Source organism: Sinohyriopsis cumingii, chromosome 5 (genome assembly GCF_028554795.1).
Source record: "Sinohyriopsis cumingii isolate HCF-2022 chromosome 5, ASM2855479v2, whole genome shotgun sequence".
NCBI lineage: Eukaryota > Metazoa > Mollusca > Bivalvia > Unionida > Unionidae > Sinohyriopsis > Sinohyriopsis cumingii.
The window spans coordinates 45,181,463-45,203,924 of NC_142965.1; the positions used below are offsets into that span (position 1 = coordinate 45,181,463).

A 22,462-nucleotide genomic window follows, 5' to 3' on the forward strand; every position below is an offset into this window, starting at 1 on the left:
AATAAGAGGAAAAATGGTGGATCTTTAATATCACTTCCTAGGCACCTGATGTGATCTCTGCAAACAGGTTTTTTTTTGTGTCTATAACAAACAAGAAGAAAATACAGCCGCGAAAACAATATAAAATCATTCCTTTAAAGTGTAAGCGTCCTTTACAAAGTGGTCTAAAGTATAGTTCTAAGATGATTAGTTCGGCATCTGAGTGAGGTTTCTATCTGAGTTTCAATGTTTCAATACACTTTAAACTAATCTGAAAAACTACAAGAAGGAAAGTGACGGTAAGTAATAATCTCTCAACAAAGTGTATTGTTACTCTTGATGTTTCTTTGTCATTTTGCTGTATTGTTTTTGTGCTACATATAAAGGCCCTCAAAATCACACTTATTCTAGGACGCGGATCTAGGCACTGCACGCATTTTGAATGGCTTTGGTGCGTGGTTCAGACCAAACTGTCCATCATACTCCTCGACACTCATCGTCATACCCTCTGGTGGCAGAAGTTGAAATCTTTGAACCAAAGCACTGACAAATAACAGTAACTCCATCCGGGCAAGTGACTCCCCCAGACAGCTTCTTCTACCTGAAATGAAAGCATCAGCCATAGTAAAAATAGATATACGGCTCCTTTGCATATTTAGTTGACGTGAATAGATTTTCAAGCCATTCCGGCATTTTTTTTTCCCTCTCACTTTATTAGTGTTTTTTGTAGTTGTTCACTTATTCATTTTGTGAGAACTTCGTTAGCACGATTCGTATGCTGACATCCCTATCTATTTGATATGAATATAGTTTTGTGCCCATTACATTATTCTTGCTTACTGATGACTTTCTAGAGAATTTGTTACGAGTCCAACAGCTATCGCCACCTCAAGTCACATATACGTGTTATCTATTCTGGCTTTATCTACACTGGCCTTAAACCTCGGCAAGATCCAATGCCGCCGTTGCGTGCTAAAAGTCGTAAATGCCAAATCATTTGAAAAATACCGAATCTTGAAAGATATTCGTCCTGAATATCTTTGGATGCCATTAAAAATAGATTATATCGACGTTTCATCACAGTATGAGCCGTGCAATTTCTCCCTCAAAATGCGAATCCTTGGAATCTTTTTTACATGAGTACGTATTAATTCGATGTTAAACGGCGACATTAGTGGGTCAACCGATTTCAACAGAAAGCTGTAACACAATATTTAATGACGTCACCGATGTAAACGGCACCGATGTTAACACCACTCTATTTTCTATACTTATGTGCTCTTTTTGCGTTAGATATGATGCACTATGAGGCATTTTTTTCTTTCTTCAAAGTCATAACTGACGTACATTATTTTTTGCACGTCCGTTAAATATGCTCACAAATTATTATGGAAATCAGGACCAGCTGCGTTTGTCTTCAGCCTAACATTCGCCCTTTAATGGGTTCAGCGCCCCAGCCGATGACCAATATTCACCCGAGTTATAGTTTTATCTATTTTCTTCTAAGATCCGCTTTTAAAAAAAGAGGGCCTTCCTCTCTACATTCCATATCCAATAAATCAATCAATCACATACGACTGTTGTTCTTATTGGGTTAGGCACTAACGGAATTTGCCGAATGTATATATCAGTACTTATGGAGCACTCCCGAAAAAGAACAGAATTACGAGCGATTTCGGTGACTGAATCGAAGAGGTGGCACCTGTTGATTCTAAACTGAATAATTGAACGTCGTGTAAACATAATATTTTGATTATTTCAAAGAACGGTTATTGCCAGATAGTTTTTTTGAACATATCATTACCTTCCTTCCAAATATTAGTTAGATTTAAAAAAATGCTGAAATGTACGAAAACGGCGACATTGGGTTTTTTAAACAATTGGCGAAAGTGTTCGAAATATTGAGTGCCGTTCTGACAGGAAAATCAACTGAGATAAATAATAACTACGTCTTTGTCTGTGGTGCGCTAGATTCCTTTAATAAAATATTGCTTACAGCAAACTGGATCAAGCGTGTTCTCAAGATGGCGGCATTAGATTTCCTTTTTAAAAAAATCTGCTGGTAATTTTACAATGAACATTCGTTCGTGATACAGATTTAGCAGACAAAAGACAATGGAGCAGAAGCCATTTGTATTTGACAATTTTCCTGTTGACAGCCTTAAGTGCTGCCCCCGGTTCTATGGGCGTTTTGAGAAGTTGAGAAAAAAGTTAAGCGTGTAAGCTGACTCTATCAGCATCGCTCCAATAACACGGGGAAATATGAAAGATTGCTCTATAATGGGAATATTTAAGTCTGCATACTTTTATGTGTTTCTTCATTTTGAGTGTTGTGAAAACTTAGTGATTATACTTCACACAGTCATCAATACTAGGACATTAATTTGCATTAGTCACCATATTATGCACTTAACTAATGTTGCAAAGATATTATTAAAAGTCTTTATTTAAAAGTGTATACATGTTCCAGGTTATTAATTAACAACAATAAAGTGGAATAGGTCTCGTCTTTTTGCATATCTGTAACGCTGACATTTTAGCAAGAAACTTTTCATAAGCATTTATCCATTAATAAATATTTCTATTCAGTACATTTACCGTTTAAGCTCACAGTCTGAAGCATTGTCATGTTAAAAAAATCTGTATGTTTGGTACTTTGGGACCTTCAATAAATATAGAAAAAATAGACACAACAATCCAATGGCCAATAGCAAATTCAACCAGGTTGCTTGCAATATTTATAAAGGAAAACAAGAAGCGTAATAAAATGCAAGAATCTTGTCAAAGACCACCTCATTCTAATATAACTTACAAGTTATATAACAAATAACAAAATCTTTTACCAGAGAAAGGGGTTAACTTAAAACTTTTGTCAAGGAAAGTTACGACAAAAACAAACATAACAAAACACGGAACAACATGTGAATATAACTAATGTCGAAAATAACAATTTATTACATAACAGTTTATATTTATAACAAAATCTTCATAATTGTTCCTACTTATAGCAAGATCTTTGTAACGGTTTATATTTATAGCATGTTATATATTTATATACATTTCAGCTGTCAAACTTTCATCCGCTGAAAAGATTTGTTTGTCTTTGATGCTTACCAAACACATTTTCCTCTCACTATGCACACATTGATTGCCTCAACATATACTTGTTAAAAGTAGAATTTATTGAATTACAATGGACTAAGTTTACTTCTATTTTATTATTATTATTATTATTATTGTTATACCCCACCCCATCTTTTATTTACTCTATAGAACACATACCTGCAAAGAATGTAATAAACTCATCTCGTTTAAGGAGAGCCCCTTCCTTAGAAATGAATCTTTCTGGACGGAATACCTCTGGATCTCCCCACACATCAGGATCGGAAAATACAGAATTCATATCTGGAAGTACAACGGTGTCCTTCGGAATGGTCTAACCTTGAAATACGACGTCATGGGTTACTGAATGAGGCACGCTCAAAAAGCCAACTTGAGCATGTCGCAGGATTTCGTGGAGAAAGGCTTCTGTGTAAACAAGATCACGTTTGTCCTGTACTGATGGCAACCGCTCCAAACCCACTCTATTCCTGATTTCTGAGAACAAGCGATCCTGAACTTCCGGCTTGCAAATGAGGTACAGCGTCGACCATAAAATTGTGACTGCGGTTGATTCGGTTCCCGCTACAAATAAATCTGCGACCATTTTGCGAAGCTGTTCTTCTGAAATAAAAGAAACCTTTACGATGTACCCTCGAATATTGTGAGAGAAGATAAAACCTTGTACAGTCGAATACTTTGAGCAATGTATCATGTTTGAGATAACATTAACACTAACAGCAGTGTCGTAAATTGACCAATTAAAGATTTATGTCAATCTCCCGAAATATGTAAACTGTTAATAAAATAAATTAAACTCATAATATGTATTTTTATCGACTTCCATCTTATGATACGATCATTCCGTATTAGCAGAGCGCAGCTTAATTACCTTCTTCGTGTGCATAGTCCAAAGAATGTTTCACTTTTCTGAATGGAAAATGTTCTATTCTGGATGTTTGACCGCGATATTGTAATTAAAAAGATCACAAAATTAACGATCACTAGCCTCTTTATAAAAAGTTAATTTTTCTAAACCATTAAATGTCATTCATGCAATGACAGATCAGTGAAATTAAATGGGAAAGAACGTTGTGTGTTTATGTATATACCAACGTTTGCCTTTTGAATAATTATAAATGATGGTTGGGCGGTAGGTGCGTTCTAGAAAGGTAACTAGATAGATAAATAAACAAACAGCTGAGATTGGAACCTGGAAAAGGCTGTTTGCGTTTGCCTGTATACATGCGATTTTGTGCAGAATAATCTGAGAGCCCGCCTAATGCAATTCACTACAACTTTGTAAGATATTTTAGGGTCATTCAAGACGAAAATTATTAGATTTGGAGCTTTTTGGTCAACACATATTGGGTATTATCATGATGACAAGAATACTAATATGTATTTGACTGGTAGTAAGAATGTAACAATACAGCGATACTTATCGATAATATCGTGATTTCTGTGTCCATAAAATATACTGTATCGCTACTCTCGTATTGCGATACACATGATACAAACTGAGAACTTAAAATCATTTTGTCATCTTATAAATTCACTTGGACCTGAAATAGGAAAATACTGAAAGACTTTTTGCTGGTAGATCTTCTTTGACATTATATGATACCAGGCCTGGTTTTGATAATGAAACACATGTTGCATTTATTCAAGATACCAAGATGTTATCGAATCGTTGAGACAAAGTGAGACTTATCATGTGCTGCATACCTGCACGTAAACTAGCAATATTTACCGAGATATATATCGGATCGGGACCTGCGTATCATATTATCGCGATATCAGTGGCGATATATCATAGTATCGCGATATCAGTGGCGATATACACCCTTAATGGCTAGGACGATATAGTTGCCACGCTGTACAAAAAACTAATTCGCTACTGTTACATTAATTATTCATTTTATCAATCTCAGTGCATGATTAAATTTCGGCTAGCAGGATGAGTTTACAGTTATAGGCGTGTTAGGATTGAGTTTTCTAGGACTTTTCATATAATGCAATATTTTATTGTTATAACTCAAATTTGTATGATTTCAATCAAGATTTTGATTACTGATTAAGTGCCGCAATGCTATTTACATTGAGGAAATATACTGCAGTGTTTTATCCAATATTAGACGCTAATGAAGTAAGTACATCACTAAGCACAGATACTTCGGGAAAAAACAGTTGCTATTTAAGCGATTTTTTTTCTGTTCCGACGTTCACAAGTTCTGTACAGATACTCGTGATGATAAGTTATTATTTCATCAAATGTTTCTGTGCTGTCGTTACAAATACAACATACATATTGGAAAGGAACACTCTGAAGCCAGATCGTAACCATCCACATCGCAAGGAGTGACACCTGTAAAAGAGGCCGGAAATTTATATCTTGATCTGAGATCTGTGCCACTAACAAAATGGGGCGTGATGCTGAAAAGATTCTACATAAATAATCATCTCACGATAATGTGGTGAAACTACTAAAAAAAATTCATAACTGATAATCTTTCAGTTCTTACAGAAAAGCTCAAAACTGCCTAAGAAACAAAAAAATTACGAGCTGTTGTGAATTTCACACTTACTCGTGAATGTAGTTGCCTCGTTTTGTTCCTTCTGGACTTTCATCTCCTTAATATACGCATCCACAAAATCTTCCACTTTACTTTCGTCATATTCTTCCATATGCTTACCTAAGATTTCGTTTATGTATTCTTCAAGCAGATCAACATTTTGTAGAGTCTTCTTCATTTTAAACAGGTCACCAGGTAGATATCTGAGGAAAGGGAAAAAGTTCATAGCAGAGCTACTTCCAAGATTTCTCATGTTCTCTTTCGTAGCTGACAACATTTTCACAAATCGGGGATCATCATGGTTGAAACGCCCGCTAAATACTATGGCAGCAATGACGTTGGATACCCTGGCATAGACAATCGCAGAAAGATCAAAAGATTGTAGTTTTTGTTCATCAACTGAGGACAGTAATGATGAGACTTCTTTATGTATTCTTTCCTCCAAAATTGACTTCCCCATGCCGAAATTCTTTAAGGTAATGAGAGCAAATTTTCTGTGTTCCTTCCAGAGGTCACCTGTTGAACAAACGATACCTACAAGGGTAAAAAAGTCAGTCTTAGTTCAAGATTGTCTTCCAGGAAAATAATTTAATTGGCGACAACTAAATATGATTTATATGATGACAACACTTCCCTGTATATCCTAGTTAATCATTTTACTTCAGACGCATTTTATCACGAGCTGCAATCAACGCCTATGGTATGTAATAAAAAGGAGGAGAATATATATTTGTAATTTAACATACATACATACATACATACATACATACATACATACATACATACATACATGCATACATACTTCCTCGGATAGATAGATATAAGAATTGGCGTAAGTTAAGGAAACCTGAGGCCAATTCAATCGTATCAAGATGCAGGTAAAAACGAGATCTGCAGGAACTATCAATTAAAACGTAATAAACCGTTTGATGTAGGGAAGAATTTGAAAATCCCTAAAATGTATAGATATATCAGTTTGGTAATTATAAAAACTGTTCCAAAAGTATTGGAATAAAATATATTGAAGTTCCTACATGAATTCCACGCAAGATTAGTTAATACTGTGAAACAATGTACGAATGCAAAATTAAATGGTTTTTATTTATCAACGTATGAAAGGTACGTCGGTTGATAGAAAGTCAGACTCGTAATCCAAGGGTCACAGTTGGATACCCAATCAGGCCAACCTAGGTCGGCTGAATATCTGAAACGGCTCTTAGCTCCCAATTTCTCGGGGCGATATATCCAATAATGTGCTAATATTGTCATTAAAATCAACAAATACAAACAAAATCAACTTGTACATGGTTTGTAACTTAGCTAATGATTTTCCAATGACTTCTATGTTTTCTCACGCTTCTTGCGGAGAATATACTGCTACTTGAACATCAAAACATTCGTAGTAAATATTTTCAAATTATTACACAAGTACGTTGACTGGATACTATCTTTTATCTATTACTGCAGACTGAAATCCGATAAAAGAACGAGGTATAATCAGACTGTGTAATACGATTCAGGGCGCATGACTGTGACGTTATGAGTATATTGTGACATCTGCCGCATGCTACTTTGAAATGCTGTCAGCCTATACTCATATCTTCACGCAAAGAATTGCTGACATTTTCTCCCTATGTATTAGGTCTTCACATTGTTCACTAAACCCTTTGCAGAAAAATGATCACAGAAAATGCCATATGATTTGAGTGCGAAACAGTTATCAAAACATAGTTTTCTCCACGTGACAGTTTATCACCAAATTTACATCGATGTGGCAGTGGCATATTCTTTCCAATGGTGAGTAACCCATTTTGAGCAGTATGGTCTGTATAGTTTCTTAAAGTAATAACGAATGATCTAATTGTTTCAGTTAGTAATAGAAATACATTAATAATATCATGTTCTGCAGGTAGTATTAATCTGTTTAATATACAGATAATGCCAGCTACTTGAAAACCAGTGATATGAAAGAAATGATATTCAAATGATGCCGACTGGATGCTCAATAAATAAATTGAACAAGAGTCTTTCAAAAGGACTGGTGCTCTAATGGGCCAAAATGGTTTCCAGGAATTCAAGACAAAGCTATTTCTCTGATATTTTTGAGCGATAACTGGATCTTCAAATTAGCTACTATGGTACACATATTGGACGTCAGCTTGGCACCGTTTCCATTTAGAACAAACATACATCGTTTGAAGTCTTTGGTTAAACCTCATATCATAATGATTATTTATTTAGGGGAATTAATAACATCAAGATTTTAAAGACAGTATCTGAAATCTATTGGTGAAAACCCCATGTTCATATAATTATTCATTTGGAAAGTAGCAGAGAGAATAATATTTTAAGGATATGAATATCAATAGCAAGATTTTCAAGATGACTGCGGATGCCATATTTGACTTCAGATCGGCATTATTTGTATTTGATTTCTCTCTACAATATCGAGCTTTGCATATGGTTTGATATTTCAAGAAAAATATTTTCCTAGGGTTCCCTCACTTTCTATTCCGGTTACTTAAAACATACCTTGTCTATCCTAGGTATTGTTAAAACAACTTTTAATTCCCTTTATTTTGGTATATGATTGACAGGTGTTACTTCGGCTATAGAGTACAGAGCTGGGCCTTACTTTAAAAGTGTACCTTTCAAAAGACAGCTAGCTTCGCTTGGTAATTTTAACTTCATTGACTTCAATACAACAAGCCGATGACCTTTTAACATATAATTTATAATTCATTAAAATTTCATTTCCCCTATTTCAAAAACTGCTACAGTTAGTGTACTTTTGGACTAGATCAGGTTTATTTTTAACACATGGGAGCAGCCATTTTATCAGCTATCTGCATAATTTCCATAACTGCCACATGAAAATAAATCAATCATAGTACATAAAAGTAACATAGAGGTATGCCAACATTCTCTCCATTAAGCTTGCTGCGAATCCAACAACTTCACCTGGTACGGGTCAGTTTATCAAACGCACATTTTAAATATAGACCACTATCATTATAAGAAGTCTTTCAGTGAAAACGCCATGCTGTTTTGTCCGTTTATTGAAGAACGAGAAACGATAATACAGTTTCCAAGGTGACTGTTGGAACGGCTGTATTGGACCTCAGATCGGCAACATCTTCACTGAGGACCAACTAGACATCGTGTGTGTGTGTGTGTGTGTGTGTGAGAGAGAGAGAGAGAGAGAGAGAGAGAGAGAGAAAGAGAAAGACAGAGACAGAGAGGGTAGGAGAGACAGAGTTCTTGCCTTTGTTTTTTGATATCTTATCTGTGATGAACATACTTGGTCGATGTGAGAACTCATCACCACGATTGATAAAGGCCTCCTTGAAGGCCTCATACCCGCATATAACAACAGTTAGCCGTGTCCCACGTACAAGCGATACACGTTTCCATACTGTTTCCGCAACCGTCGAAGAGGTTTCCTGATATCCTCTTTTGCTAATTCCAGGGCATTGGCGATGAATGGAATCCAAACCCTTGGTCCTGGGGGTAGCTTTCCCCGACCCTGGCCTCTGTGTAGACATAGTGACAACAATAATATGACTGGAAGTGTCAGGATAAATGGTAGGTAGTATTCGTCCAACACCAAGGGGAACATGACAATTCAAATTAGGATAGTCAGGCCTGTGTATGTACATACAAACAGTACAGTATATTGTCTCAACAATCCCTTTAAAACAACATAATATACGATCAGAATGTTCAGCGGTATTACTATATATATCGTCCCCACACCCTGTGGGTCGTCTTCGCTGACGTCAAGCACGTGTTTACGAAATACCCAGAATCCAACGCGCGCGCACCTCGAATAGTTAATTTTCTTCCATATCAAGCGGTTGTCAACATCAGTCATCACGTATATTCAAGATAAAATCTGATTTAATCGTCGATGACGATATTTGTTTCATGGAAATTATACATAGATTATACTGGAAATTAAGTGCCTCTATAATACGACAGACAAAATAACCTAGAAGTTCCCCGTTTACATCGAAAGACGAATAGTGAAGTTGAACCGAAATCATGCATATTACTGTAGTCTGAATATACCTCCCCGTTTATTTATACCCCCCCATCGCTAAAAAAAAAAAAAAAAACAAAAAAAAAACAAAAAAAAACAAAAACAACAACAAACGAAAAGCATAAATGAGATTGAAAACAATGTACATAACTTAGTACATTGTTTCGTTTATAATTTCAAACCTGATTATGACCAGGTGCTCCAAACACCATTATGGTCAGAGCGTTTAATATCAATCGGAAACTTTCAGTGTACTAGACAACCCTGCTCGTAGTTCATATCCAGTTCATGGAAAAGTCTATTTTCAGCGGAGGGTTGGATGCACAACTACATGTGTATGTACATAAAAGTAAATACAACATCGTCTGTTTCCGATATTTATAATGCAGAATAAAGAAAAGAAAAAGAATGACAACTACAAATTTGCAATTCACGTGGATTTAAAAAGCGGTGTAATTATATTTACATGTGTGCAAAGGGATATAACTCACATTTTTATGGCAACTTGCGGAATTATCCGACAGTTACCGAATAGGATGAACTACGTGTTGTCAGAAGAAAATAGAATCGCTCAGTGTATGCAAAATGGCACCGCGTTTGTATGGAAACTCCATTAAGCATGAAACGCGCAGACGATGAAATGTTAGGGCCATCCTAGTCGAAGTCAGATTAGAAATTATAAATCAATGAATGAAATGACTTAGCCCTGTGCATTTTAAAAAATCAAATTAAAGATCTTCGTTATTGAAATCGGTAAGGGATACAAACAAACAGGGATTTATGCAAAAGCTATATAAAAAAGAAATGCAGTTATTTCTGACAGACAGATAATATTGTGATTTTTTGTTAAAGACTCTTTTATATGATGTCCCTAGGATAGACATCTTGAACGAGTATTTCCTGACTTGGATCTTCGGGATACAATATCAGATACGAAATTAAAATCTCATAACATATGTGTTATGCCAGAACTTTCATCTACAAATACTTTTCAAAAGTGCTTGTGTTAGAGACAGCGAACAAATCAATTTTAATTAGTACGGTCAAATATTGTTTCATCTAAAGTGTATTAAAATGAAAACAAATGTGCCTAACGAAACTTGAATTTGTGTCGAATGTCAAAACCAAGTATTCTTAAATTGCTTTTCGAATATTAAATTGTATATTAACGAGGCTTTTTACCGTGAACGTTAAGGAACAGGTTGATTTCAGTCTATGAAAATATAAAATCATTACACGCTTCTACTTAGTTGTGTATCCATTTGTTCATGTGTCTGTTTATTTATGGGTCTATTTGTTTATAAAAGAACAACAAATACTGTTGAAATTACAAAGTTTAATTAGAAGAAAAAAGGGGGAAAATCACGAATTCCGTCTCGTGCGGTTCACACGCACAACAGAATGTGATATATTAGTATATCTTTACGCATAAAATGAGACGTGAATTCATAATTATGTGGGTAGAACAATGTTGTTAGGTGCTGGTTTGCGTGAATATGGAATCAAAATTGCAGATATGAAAGTGCACACGTTCTGTGACGTCATGTGAAAACAGTAGTGTACTAACGGGGGTGGGAGCGGGAACGTTGCACAGGGGGCAAGATGTCTTGGTGCACGAAAAGCACGGGTGCCATAGGTCTTGTGGTGAAAAAACCCCTTTGTGTCATCATCGTCGCCCCGGGAGCGATTTACATTTAGTACGCCACTGCTTTGAAAACAACGGATTTTGACGCAGTGTCATAAACTCACAGTTCTCAAGAAAACCACGGGTGCTCGACACCAGCTTCATTTTGAGAAAAAACAATAATATGAAGGAAAAGAATCATAAAGAGTGACAAAAATACCTTAGATTACCCCCATGATCCGTTCTGACATAGGACCCTCTCTATCATACTATATAAGAGAGAAGGTACTCTACTTCCAAATACTTGATTCCACACATGACCCTCGATTTCCTTCTGCTATTTCCGTCTTTAAAGGTACACGACCGTACCCTATGGCTTGTTTTACTTCTGAGATATTTGTCTATTCATGAAGCCATGATTGACTTTTCTGCGTTGTAGCAAACTGAAGTTACGGGCTCCGAAACCTGCGATTTTCGCGAATGTTGCCTCTTGGGACAAGTCCGAGCTGATGTGACAACCGGTGAAAAGAGCTACATATACACTGTTTGCGACTCTACGATACATCCCTTCTTTAATTACAGAACAGTGGTAGATGCAAAAGTAAGTTTTTACTCACCATTAACTCGATTGAACTTTAGGAATCCTGTTCCATGGAAGGGTTAGACATTGTCTTCTCCACTGCACACATCATAAACAAGCGACTCTATTTTCAAAACAGGTAAACTATGCGGCACACACATCAACGCCGAAATATGATTTGCTCAAAAGGTTATACTTTAATGTATACTCTCATTAATTTAACACATACTAATGATTCCTAACATGATGCTATCATGTTATTTAACTATTTTTGCCTGGGTAAAAATAGTCAAATAGTCTACGTCGTGAAACGGTTTTCTGATGCATGGATGTTATTTAAGTATAACCTTTTGAGCCAATCATCGTTTTTTTTTAAAACGTAGTATGATTTTCTATTTGATAAACAAACAATTTTACTTCAACATTAAATCTCGATATTTAACTTATTTTGACCAATTTATTACTTATCTACTGATTTGTAAGAATTGCAATCAATGAAAATAAAACATTCTCCAGTAACATTATCTCTTATTATTTGCAATTGTGGGACATCAGTCATGAAAGGATGCAAACCAGTTTTAAAGTTCCAAAAACAGTACATTCAAAGATAGCGGCTCTGTATATTCATAATGCCAATTAAGAATTGGAAAGCAATTATACACTAAATCTATTTTTTATTCGTTAGTAAACATTTTTATCGTGATGCGAACATGATTTTCCCCAATTTGACTATTTCAGCGTTTGCAACAAAATCTGTTTAAAATTGAAAATTATGATAAATTTAAGAAAAACTCATGGAAAGACAAATTATTTTTTAATGCATTTTATTAACAATGCAACATTTTGTTGATGCTCTGGCAGCACATTTATCGAAGTCAGTGTGACACGTTACAACTTAAATTGACGAATTGATCTAGGTACCGTGTTAATTGCGGGGATTTTAATATCCATGATTGAACTTAATTAGGGTCCGTTTAATAATGGTCAGACAGATGGAAGAGGAAAGGTAATCTGGGGTCTTAGCAATAGGAAAATGTCAGAGTTGAAATTATGGAGACACAACAGAAATCAGCTTTTTAGGAAAGAGGGGTATTATGAGGAATTACTAAATCCTGGATATGCATGTGTTAACATTCGACGGTTACATAAATCTAATCCTGATTGGCTACGCTAAATAAGGGAAGTATTTATTATACCATTTTTCATGTTTAAAGTATCCCACATACCAAACATTAGTCAGCCCAAGTTTTATGCAGATAAGAAGATTGAGATAATTGTTGAATTCATTCATTAATATGTAATGCGAATCATGAAGGCTAGGAAGTGATATTACTATGTCTGGAAATGTTATGCCAATGAAGTGTTAGTAAAAAAATATGTGTAGATAAGACGCCAAGTGAATTTCATTGCTTCATTTGCATAATGTAGATATGAACTGTTTTTACCGTGAAATCGAGCGCCTCCTGGTCGACATTTAGTCTATTTAGTGATTTATAGTCATCAGCAGGGCATAATGGATAATTAAGAGGTCTGGATTATGTTATAGTACAGTTAGGGATGCTAAATAGCCCATTAGGGAGAGACATTAATCTTCTTGTACTAGGTTTGCGAATCAATTGTTTGGCTGCGAACTAGCGAACATTAGCTTTGGTTTCGCGTGAATTACGATATAACAATATCTAATGTGACGAGAGAGTGGACAGTGGTCGATCTCAGAAGTAAAAACCGACAAATAATTAGGTTCCCCATTTATTTATTAGAAGAGGAAAATAGCTCCATATTTGCATCATCTAGAGAGAGTAGCGAACACAACAAAATTATGGTTGATGATCCCGAAGAGTTTTGAGGGGGGGGGGGAGGGGGAGAGACGAGAGAAAAAGGAATACGTCGACTCTAACCTATCGTCAACGTTGATGACCTGCAAGCAACCATTTTATGCAGGCATGTTGGACAATTAAGTTCGATTGCGCACTCGAAATTATGATCTCTATTCATTTCACCAATTAATCTAATATTTTAATTATCCACTCGATCCGGGCAGTAACACCGTGGTCGATCATCCTCTAGATTAACGATTGCCAACTCAACCACTACGTAACATTTTTCCTGTAAACAATGTGCTATTCATGTAGCTCTGCTCTATTCTATGCGCTATTGATGTTGCTCGGCAATACGGTATTTTCTGCGGTGCATATAAACCATGGTGTCAAAGAAAAGAAATAGACTCCTGTGAGGGTATTACGGTACCAATGTTGTTCCATAGACCCCAATGATAATGTTTTGTGAAATAAATCTACTTTCTATCCTACCTCAGCATGCATGTCACACACTGTCATAGAGAACAATGAATGATTGTTAATTTGAAAAGGACAAAACCAGGTACTCCATTGCATTTAAGAAAGATAACTCATCTGGAACTAGACAAGGGTAAGAGTTATCTAGACACAACAGACATTTTCAGCCATGAGTACCACACTTTAAAAAAATCATAAAAAAATGCAAAATATTATCTAGATATGAATTAACATAATCTCACATGTTTCCAGGAGGCTTAACTTTTTTTTTAAAGCCTAACAGAAAGTACAACTCATACATAATGCACCAATCACAGCTAGTGTTGTTTATTTCTGTATACAATGTTCATACACCTTAAGCTCCGCCCACCTGTGTGTTGTACAATTGGTACCTTTATATCATCTCTCCACATCTACACGTTTTTGGCTTATATCCGTAAAACTTATAGCGGATCACTACATGTTTATCCCGCTCCCAAAAATTCTGCGGGTGCCCCGTGGGTAGCGTATACATGATAATATCAGTACCATAACTTCTACACGTGCATTGCTTTGCGGAAAATATGTGTGAGTATTATTTAGATTTTTAACGTAGCTTTAACAGTTTAAGTCGCTACAATGTCTGCATTGTGACAGTTTATAGTTATGTCTAGCACTTGGGCATCATGCCGCAGACATGTAGCAGCATGTCCACCCAGTCACATTATCCTGACACAAGGCCGACCAGTCCTAACACTAACCTCTTAATGCTGAGTACCAAGCGAGGCAGATGCTAGTACCATTTTCATATCTTTGGTATGACTCGGTCGAGGTTCTAACTCGCGAATTACCGCATTCGAGGCTGACGCTCTAACCACTAAGGCCACGTCGGAGGCAAGTTAATTTTTCATAACAAAACGAGCTTGCACATTTCTCTATTACCTGGAGAGAAAACAGAAACTCCAAGTGTAGCAAGCCTGTTATATATTGACGGATATTTTTCTTTCTGGTGCACTTAAGTACAGAAATTTAATTACCGTATATACTCGCCTGTAAGTCGAGTTTTTAAACTGAAAATTCAATTCATCGTTCAGAGCAGGGGTCGTGTTATATGCACGACATACTAAACAATTTGATAAATCTAGGAGTATGATTAGAAGTTATGTTTTTAGTACTGACAAAAAATCACGTAAATGAAAATGTTGTTACGTTGACATGCAACTAGTCACATCCAGAAATGCACAGGTGGTATATACTATATTTATGTTTTATTATGGTATTCACTACACAATAATTGTGTGTTTACAAGTAAGTATATTATTTCCATTTTCGCGCAAATCCGAATACCCCGTATCCGTTGTTTTCACGTCACATAACAAAACGTGTGCACTTCCATATTCGCCATTTCGATCTTAAGTCAAGAAAACCGGCACCTAACAATAATGTTCTTCCCACATAACTATGTAGGCAAGTCTCATTTTTGCGTAAGGGTATCCTAATACATCACATTATGTTGTGCATTTCAACAGCACGAGGCCGCATTCGTGACTATCACCCTTTTACCTTCAAATAAAAAACTGAAATTTCAACCATCTTTGGCATTCTTTCATAAACAAATAGGCAGGCTCGGCCCATGGGCAAGGCGAACGAGGCAACCGCCTTGGACTCCATGCTTTCAAGCAATGCAATGTTTTTGCTTGGGGCCCCACGCTCATCGCGTGTTGCCTTGAGCCCCGCATGCTGCCTTGGGCCCCGCACATCCCAGGGCCGGACCTGCAAATAGATCCATAAATAAAAACAGACAGATAAACAAATGGATACACAAACAAGTATAAATATGTAAAGATTTTAAATTTTCATGGGGTGAAATCAATCATTTGGTTATCTTTCAAGTTAGTTATCGCTTGCATTCAACATTTTCCACCACAAAAACAATATTTGACCGAACTAATTAAAATTGGTTAGTCAGCTGTCTTTGGCACAAGCCTTTGTTTTAAAGAAAAGTATTGTACATACAAGTTCTGGCATAATACACGTGCTATGAAATTTTATTTCCGTAACTGATATTGTATCCCGAAGATTATTGTCGCAAAATACTCGTTGAAGAGGACAATCTTGGGGACATCATACAAATTGTTAAAAACAAACCACAATGTTTGTTTACGAGAAAAAAATGCATTTCTGTTTGATAGCAAAATGCATGATTGCGGTTCACTTTCATTATTCCGTCTTTTCGATATAAGCCGTGGAAATTCCGGCTTTATTTTGTCTTTCGTGCTATAGAGGCACTTAATTTCAAGTATAATCTACGTATCATTTCCATGAAGTAAATATCCTTATCGACAACTAAATGAGATTTTTATCTTGAAAATACGTGACGTTGATCTATCTATTCACTTTGGCTTGTTTATTTTTCATCCCTGACGATTTGATTTGCAAATTACACCTCTTAGACTATTGTTAAAAGGGATCTTAATATTAAAGTAAATTTCAAAGGCGAAGATGGTGTTACATTATTCAGTGTCTTTTTGTTACGGCGAACAAACAAATCAATCCCAAACCACTGCCTATTCACAGCTCTGTATCTATACATGTATGTATCAGAAACCAATACTGGTATTAAACTATGGGGCGGGGGGGGGGGGTTGTTTGCATTTCAGCAGCAGCTCTTGAGGAGTGCTGACTTAAAGGATTCCACTGACTTGGCGCTCACAACACTTTCGTCGAAGCGGTTTCAAACCACAACAGTTTTTATAAAGAAAGAGTTTCTAAATTGTTCCGTACTTGAACTTTTAACATCAAAACACATAGAATTGTTAGTAACCTGGTTGTCTACAATGTTTTAGTTTCAAGGTCCGTGTGGGATTTAGATTGTATGCGTCTTCTTGGATTAAGTTTGACTAAGTAATCAGCGGTGTCTATCGCCAGTATCATACCCATCGTTATCTTGAATAGACAAGTGAGCCTACTGAACTCACGTCATTGTTGAAGGCTAGGGAACTTTCAGCATCTTGGATATACAACCTTCATCACGAGATATATAATCCTTTTGAATAAATCGTGCAGTTTGGCGCTGAATCCTCTCAATGGATTGTACGTCTTTATGGCGGTAGGGGTCCCACATTGATGAACCATACTCGAGTGATGATCGGGCCAAACACATATATTCCGTCTTCCTACTCTCTTGAGAGCAGTTATTTAAATTCAGTTTTATGAATCCCAAAGTAGAGTTTGATTTGCGGCAAGTGTTGTTATGTGTGCTCCATTGGAGATTCTTTGAGATAACAACCCCTAGGTATGAACTTGTTGGTACCTTTTGTAGCATGGTGTTGCTTAGTTGGTAAACTTTCGAAGATTTGTTCCTAACGATGAGATTATATTGCATTTCTTAGTGTTAAATTGCATGTCCCACGTTGAAGTCCACTTTTCTAATTCGATAAGGTCGTTTTGAAGAATTTCATGATCTTGGGTAGTTTTATGATTCTGTTGAGTAAACAATCATCTGCGAAGAGTATAACTTGTTAGGAGACGCACTCAGGCGGGTCATTTATGTGGCACAGGGACAATAGGCGGCCGAGTACAGTGCTCTGAGGTACACCAATGTTTACTGTAACGCTCTTTGAGTATTTACTTCGCAGACAACGTCCATGAACCAGTCTTCTAGATTGGATGATAGCCGCTTGCTGAGTTGTCCCTGCACCCCAAATCAGTGTATGAAGAAGTTTGTTGTGTAAAATGCTTCAGAAAAGTATAAGATTGCAGCATAAACTTATTTTAGGTCTAAGGATTATACGAGATCGTGTAGTGACTAGTAGTTATGATTAAGTAGAAAAGCATGATCGAAATCCATGATTTAGTTTAGTAAGGATTCTGTGTATGTCGAAGTGTCTCATCATGTGGTTACATATGATGTGTTCAACGATTTGACATGCCACACACGCTAAGGATACCGGTCTATAATTTTCTGCTAAGTGTCCATCACCCTTCTTGAAGACAGGGGAGACGATGGTATTTCTCCATTCATGTAGAAGTGTGCCACCTGTACGTGTTTTCAGAACCATTTTTGAATGTTTTCAGGCCCTATGACCTTAGATGTAGTTATACTGAGTAGTTGTTTGACAACTCCTTTGCCTTTGATGTTTAAGCGTGTTATGTTGGAGATTTTTATGTACTTTTGGGTAAAGAGTTGTCACTATTTCCGGTAAAAACCGATTGGAATTGCTCGATTAAGATGTCTTCCTTGGCTTTAGAGCCTGTAATAAGGTTGCCATTCTGCCTGATGTGTGTCTTCTTTGGCTTTAGAGCCTGTAATAAGGTTGCAATTCTGCCTGATGTTGTCCTTCTTCGACGTACCTACAGAATGGTGTGGGGTTCTTTTTTTTAATATCCCTTCACGAATGCCATTAACATGATCCCATTATGCCCTTCTGAATTTTATTTTTGCATCCTTTTTGGGATTGCCTGTACTTGGCCCAATTGTTTTGCTTCTTTGCATGTTTGTAGAATCGTGTCTTTTTCGTTAGTGATCAAAGGAGCTTCCTGTTGACCCATGGTAGTGAAAGTTCGCTTCGACTCATTTCAGAACGTTCTATTTTTCTCAAGGATATAGAATTCCCAAACGTTTTGAAGTTGACCATAGGTCTTCAGTTTCAATGGTGGTGTTATCTTGTGTATCCTGTTGATGGCTTGTACTGGAAATGTTTCTGCAGTCTATGCGTATGGATTCCCAATTAGCTCTAAAGAATTCAAGTATCTTTCTTGGTTTCAGGTTGCTGTAGGCACGTTTGATGTCCGAGTCCACAATAACCATGTCATGATTTGATATTCCAGGGGCACTAACAGACGATTGGACCAGCGATGGATTAGTATGAATAAAAGGTAATGAAGCTTATCATTACGAGTAGGTTCCTCATGAATTTGTACAAGGTTGAATTCACTCATAGTGTTCACAAGGTGTTTTTTTTTTTGATATTCAAATTTTGGATGTAGGGGTCACTAAAGACAGTGAGAGAGTTCCAAATTATGTTCGGGCAATTTAAGTCTCCGCAGATTAAATGCTTTGGTTTAGAGGCATTTAAGAGTCTAACTGAATCAGCGAGTTTGTCAACGGTAGTAATATTTCTTAAAGGCATGTAGAAAGCGCCAACATGTAGTATATGTTTGGATTTAAGTGATATTCTGACATTAAATTTCAGAGTCTGTAATAAAACCAATACATTCTGAGGATATATTATTCTGGACAACTAGGAATACTATTCCTCCTAGATTGCTCCTGTCTTTTTTGATGATATACTTTGTTGGGAAAAAAATCCAAGCTTTTTTAAAATGACATTTTCTGATGGAGTTATACCTGGCTTGATGCCTTTGAGCCTCGATTAAGTTCCACATGTGATGCTGGGTTTCGTGAAATGAATGGCTGATTTGAAGTCTGAGTTTTCTTTAACATTTCTGCAGTTGATGTTCAAAATACGCAAGTTTTGTTTACTTGGCAGTTCTGTGATAGGATTTGAATCACTTGGGGAGAAGTAGAACCTACCGTTATACGGAACTTTGAACATACAAGGCACTAACAGTAAATCTAAAAGCCTCACTGTCTTGGGTCTTGGTTTAATTTGGGTACATTTCGACTTTGTTACCCTTTGACTTGGGCACGTTTTAACTCGAGTTACGTTTCGACATGGGTGCGTTCTGGTTTGGTTACATTTTGACTTGGGTATGATTTGACTTGGGTAAGTTTTAGCTTGGTTACATTTGGACTTGAGTACGTTTAAATTGGGTACGACTTGACTTGCTTCTGGTGATTTACTTCCAATTCTGGATAGTATCCCTACGCCGACTACCTTCGCGGACTTGCATGCATGTTAAGAGTAGGAAAATAGTTCCAAACACTAGGCCTCTTTGCTTTGTTTATTTTCATGACTGGTCAGTCTAATATATGTTTTGATTGTAAGTTAAACTAAGTAAAATTCTTTGCAGACGTGTGTTAACATGTGGGGGGTTTTGGCGGCAAAAAGAAAAATGCGCATGCTTAGATCCCGCTCTACAGTTATAATGTACTTCTCAGAAAAGGACAAGAATAAAGTGAAATTATTTGCATTTGCAACGACCACAATGGAATGCCAGCAGACCATTGTTCATGTACTGTGAGTGCGTTTCCTTTCATGTGAAAATTTAATGAAACCATGGACTATCTAAAAGAGACAGTCGATAAAAATGGCTGCTCCCATGTACTTCATAAATGAGCATGAACTATATAGTCCCATAAACAGTAACTTTAGCAATTATTAAAATAGGGAAAATGATTTTTGTCGGCTTAGGCAGAACAAGCTTCTGAAAGTACAAATAAATTAAAGGAATTGAAATTTCTTTTAATAATTGCTAAGATACACAAAGTGTCTTTTAAATAGCTAGGATTACCACTGAGGAAAATATGGGAAATTCCCCTTCTCTCCCGTTGTCAAATCCTAAGTTTCGGAGATGTTTTGCATGCAATCAGAACACTGCCTTCTCCTCTGCATGCTGAGAAAATTTATTCCACTTGTATTGAAAGAGCTGAGGATGTTCTGAATGGTCTTGTATTTGGTCATGCACTTTACTTTCTAAGTACATTTTGCATGCTTTCCAGTTTCGTTATGCCTAAGGTTCTGCTCTAATGTTTTGTAACTTGCAGAGGGTTTGATTTTGGAAGAAAAATAATTTCACACGTTTTCATCACTGGTTATCCTGCTTATTAGGAAACAATTCTTGTGCATCTTATGTACTGCTAAACTAACTTTTAATTCTGGGGCTTTATTTTGGTGTATGATTGGTGTTGTAATTTGAGCTGATGAGCTTGGTCTTACTTCTGATATGTCCCTCTCAAAAGACTGCTTTATCCACTTGGCCATTTTCACTTCCTAGACTTATAAGGCTTATGTTGTGCTGTAAAACTTCACATTGCTGATGTTGTGCTGTAAAACTTCACACTGCTGATGTTGTGCTGTAAAACTTAACATTGTTGTTGTTGTGCCAAAAAACATTACAGTTTTATGTTTTGCCGAAAAACGTCACATTGCTAATGTTGTATTGTAAAACTTCACACTGCTGATGTTGTGCTGTAAAACTTCACATTGCTGATGTTGTGCTATAAAACTTCACACTGCTGATGTTGTGCTATAAAACTTCACACTGTTGATGTTGTGCTGTAAAACTTCTCATTGCTGATGTTGTGCCTAAAACTTCACAATGCTGATGTTGTGCTGTAAAACTTCACACTGGTGATGTTGTGCCAAAAAACTTCACATTGCTAATGTTGTGCCATAAAACTTCACACTGTTGATGCTGTGCTGTAAAACTTCACATTGCTGATGTTATACTGTAAAACTTCACATTGCTGATGTTGTGCTATAAAACTTCACACTGATGTTGTACCAAAAAATTTCACATTGCTGATGTTGTGCTGTAAAACTTCACATTGCTGATGTTGTGCTATAAAACTTCACACTAATGTTGTGCTGTAAAACTTCACATTGCTGATGCTGTGCTGTAAAACTTCACATTGCTGATGTTGTGCTATAAAACTTCACACTGTTGATGTTGTGCTGTAAAACGTCTCATTGCTGATGTTGTGCTCTAAAACTTCACATTGCTCTAGTTGTGCCATAAAACTTCACATTGCTGATGTTGTGCCATAAAACTTCACATTACTGATGTTGTGCCATAAAAATTTACATTGCTGATGTTGTGCTGTAAAAATTCACATTGTTGATGCTGTGCCAAAAAACTTCACACTGACTTTGTGCTGTAAAACTTCACATTGCTGATGTACTGTAAAACTTCACATTGCTGATGTTGTGCTTAAAACTTCACATTGCTGATGCTGTGATGTAAAACTTCACATCACTGATGTTGTGCTATAAAACCTCACACTGTTGATGTTGTGCTGTAAAACGTCTCATTGCTGATGTTGTACTCTAAAACTTCACATTGCTGATGTTGTGTTGCAAAACTTCACATTGCTGATGTTGTGCTACAAAAATTCACACTGCTAATGTTGTGCTCTAAAACTTCACATTGCTGATGTTGTGTTGCAAAACTTCACATTGCTGATGTTGTGCTATAAAAATTCACATTGCTGATGTTGTGCTGACAGAAAAGGTGATATTTATTTTATACCTCTATTTCCTACCCAGCAGTCTAAACAATGTAGATGGAAAAGAGTGAAACAATTTCTTGAAAAGTATCTAACACATTCATGCACTAGCTACTAAACAGATACTATTGCAGAAGAATAATTAAGTAAGACACCTG

General features: G+C 36.5%; 1 pseudogene across 1 annotated transcript; it reads right to left on the reverse strand.

Moving 5' to 3' along the window:
* Positions 1–371: 371 nt before the first annotated feature.
* LOC149799062 (cytochrome P450 2C3-like) lies at positions 372–9,389 on the reverse strand (annotated as a pseudogene). The gene is made up of 4 exons (XR_016421082.1): positions 8,920–9,389; positions 5,667–6,188; positions 3,262–3,702; positions 372–580 (listed from the first exon to the last, which is right to left on the reverse strand). The product of XR_016421082.1 is annotated as a cytochrome P450 2C3-like (transcript).
* Positions 9,390–22,462: the final 13,073 nt, after the last annotated feature.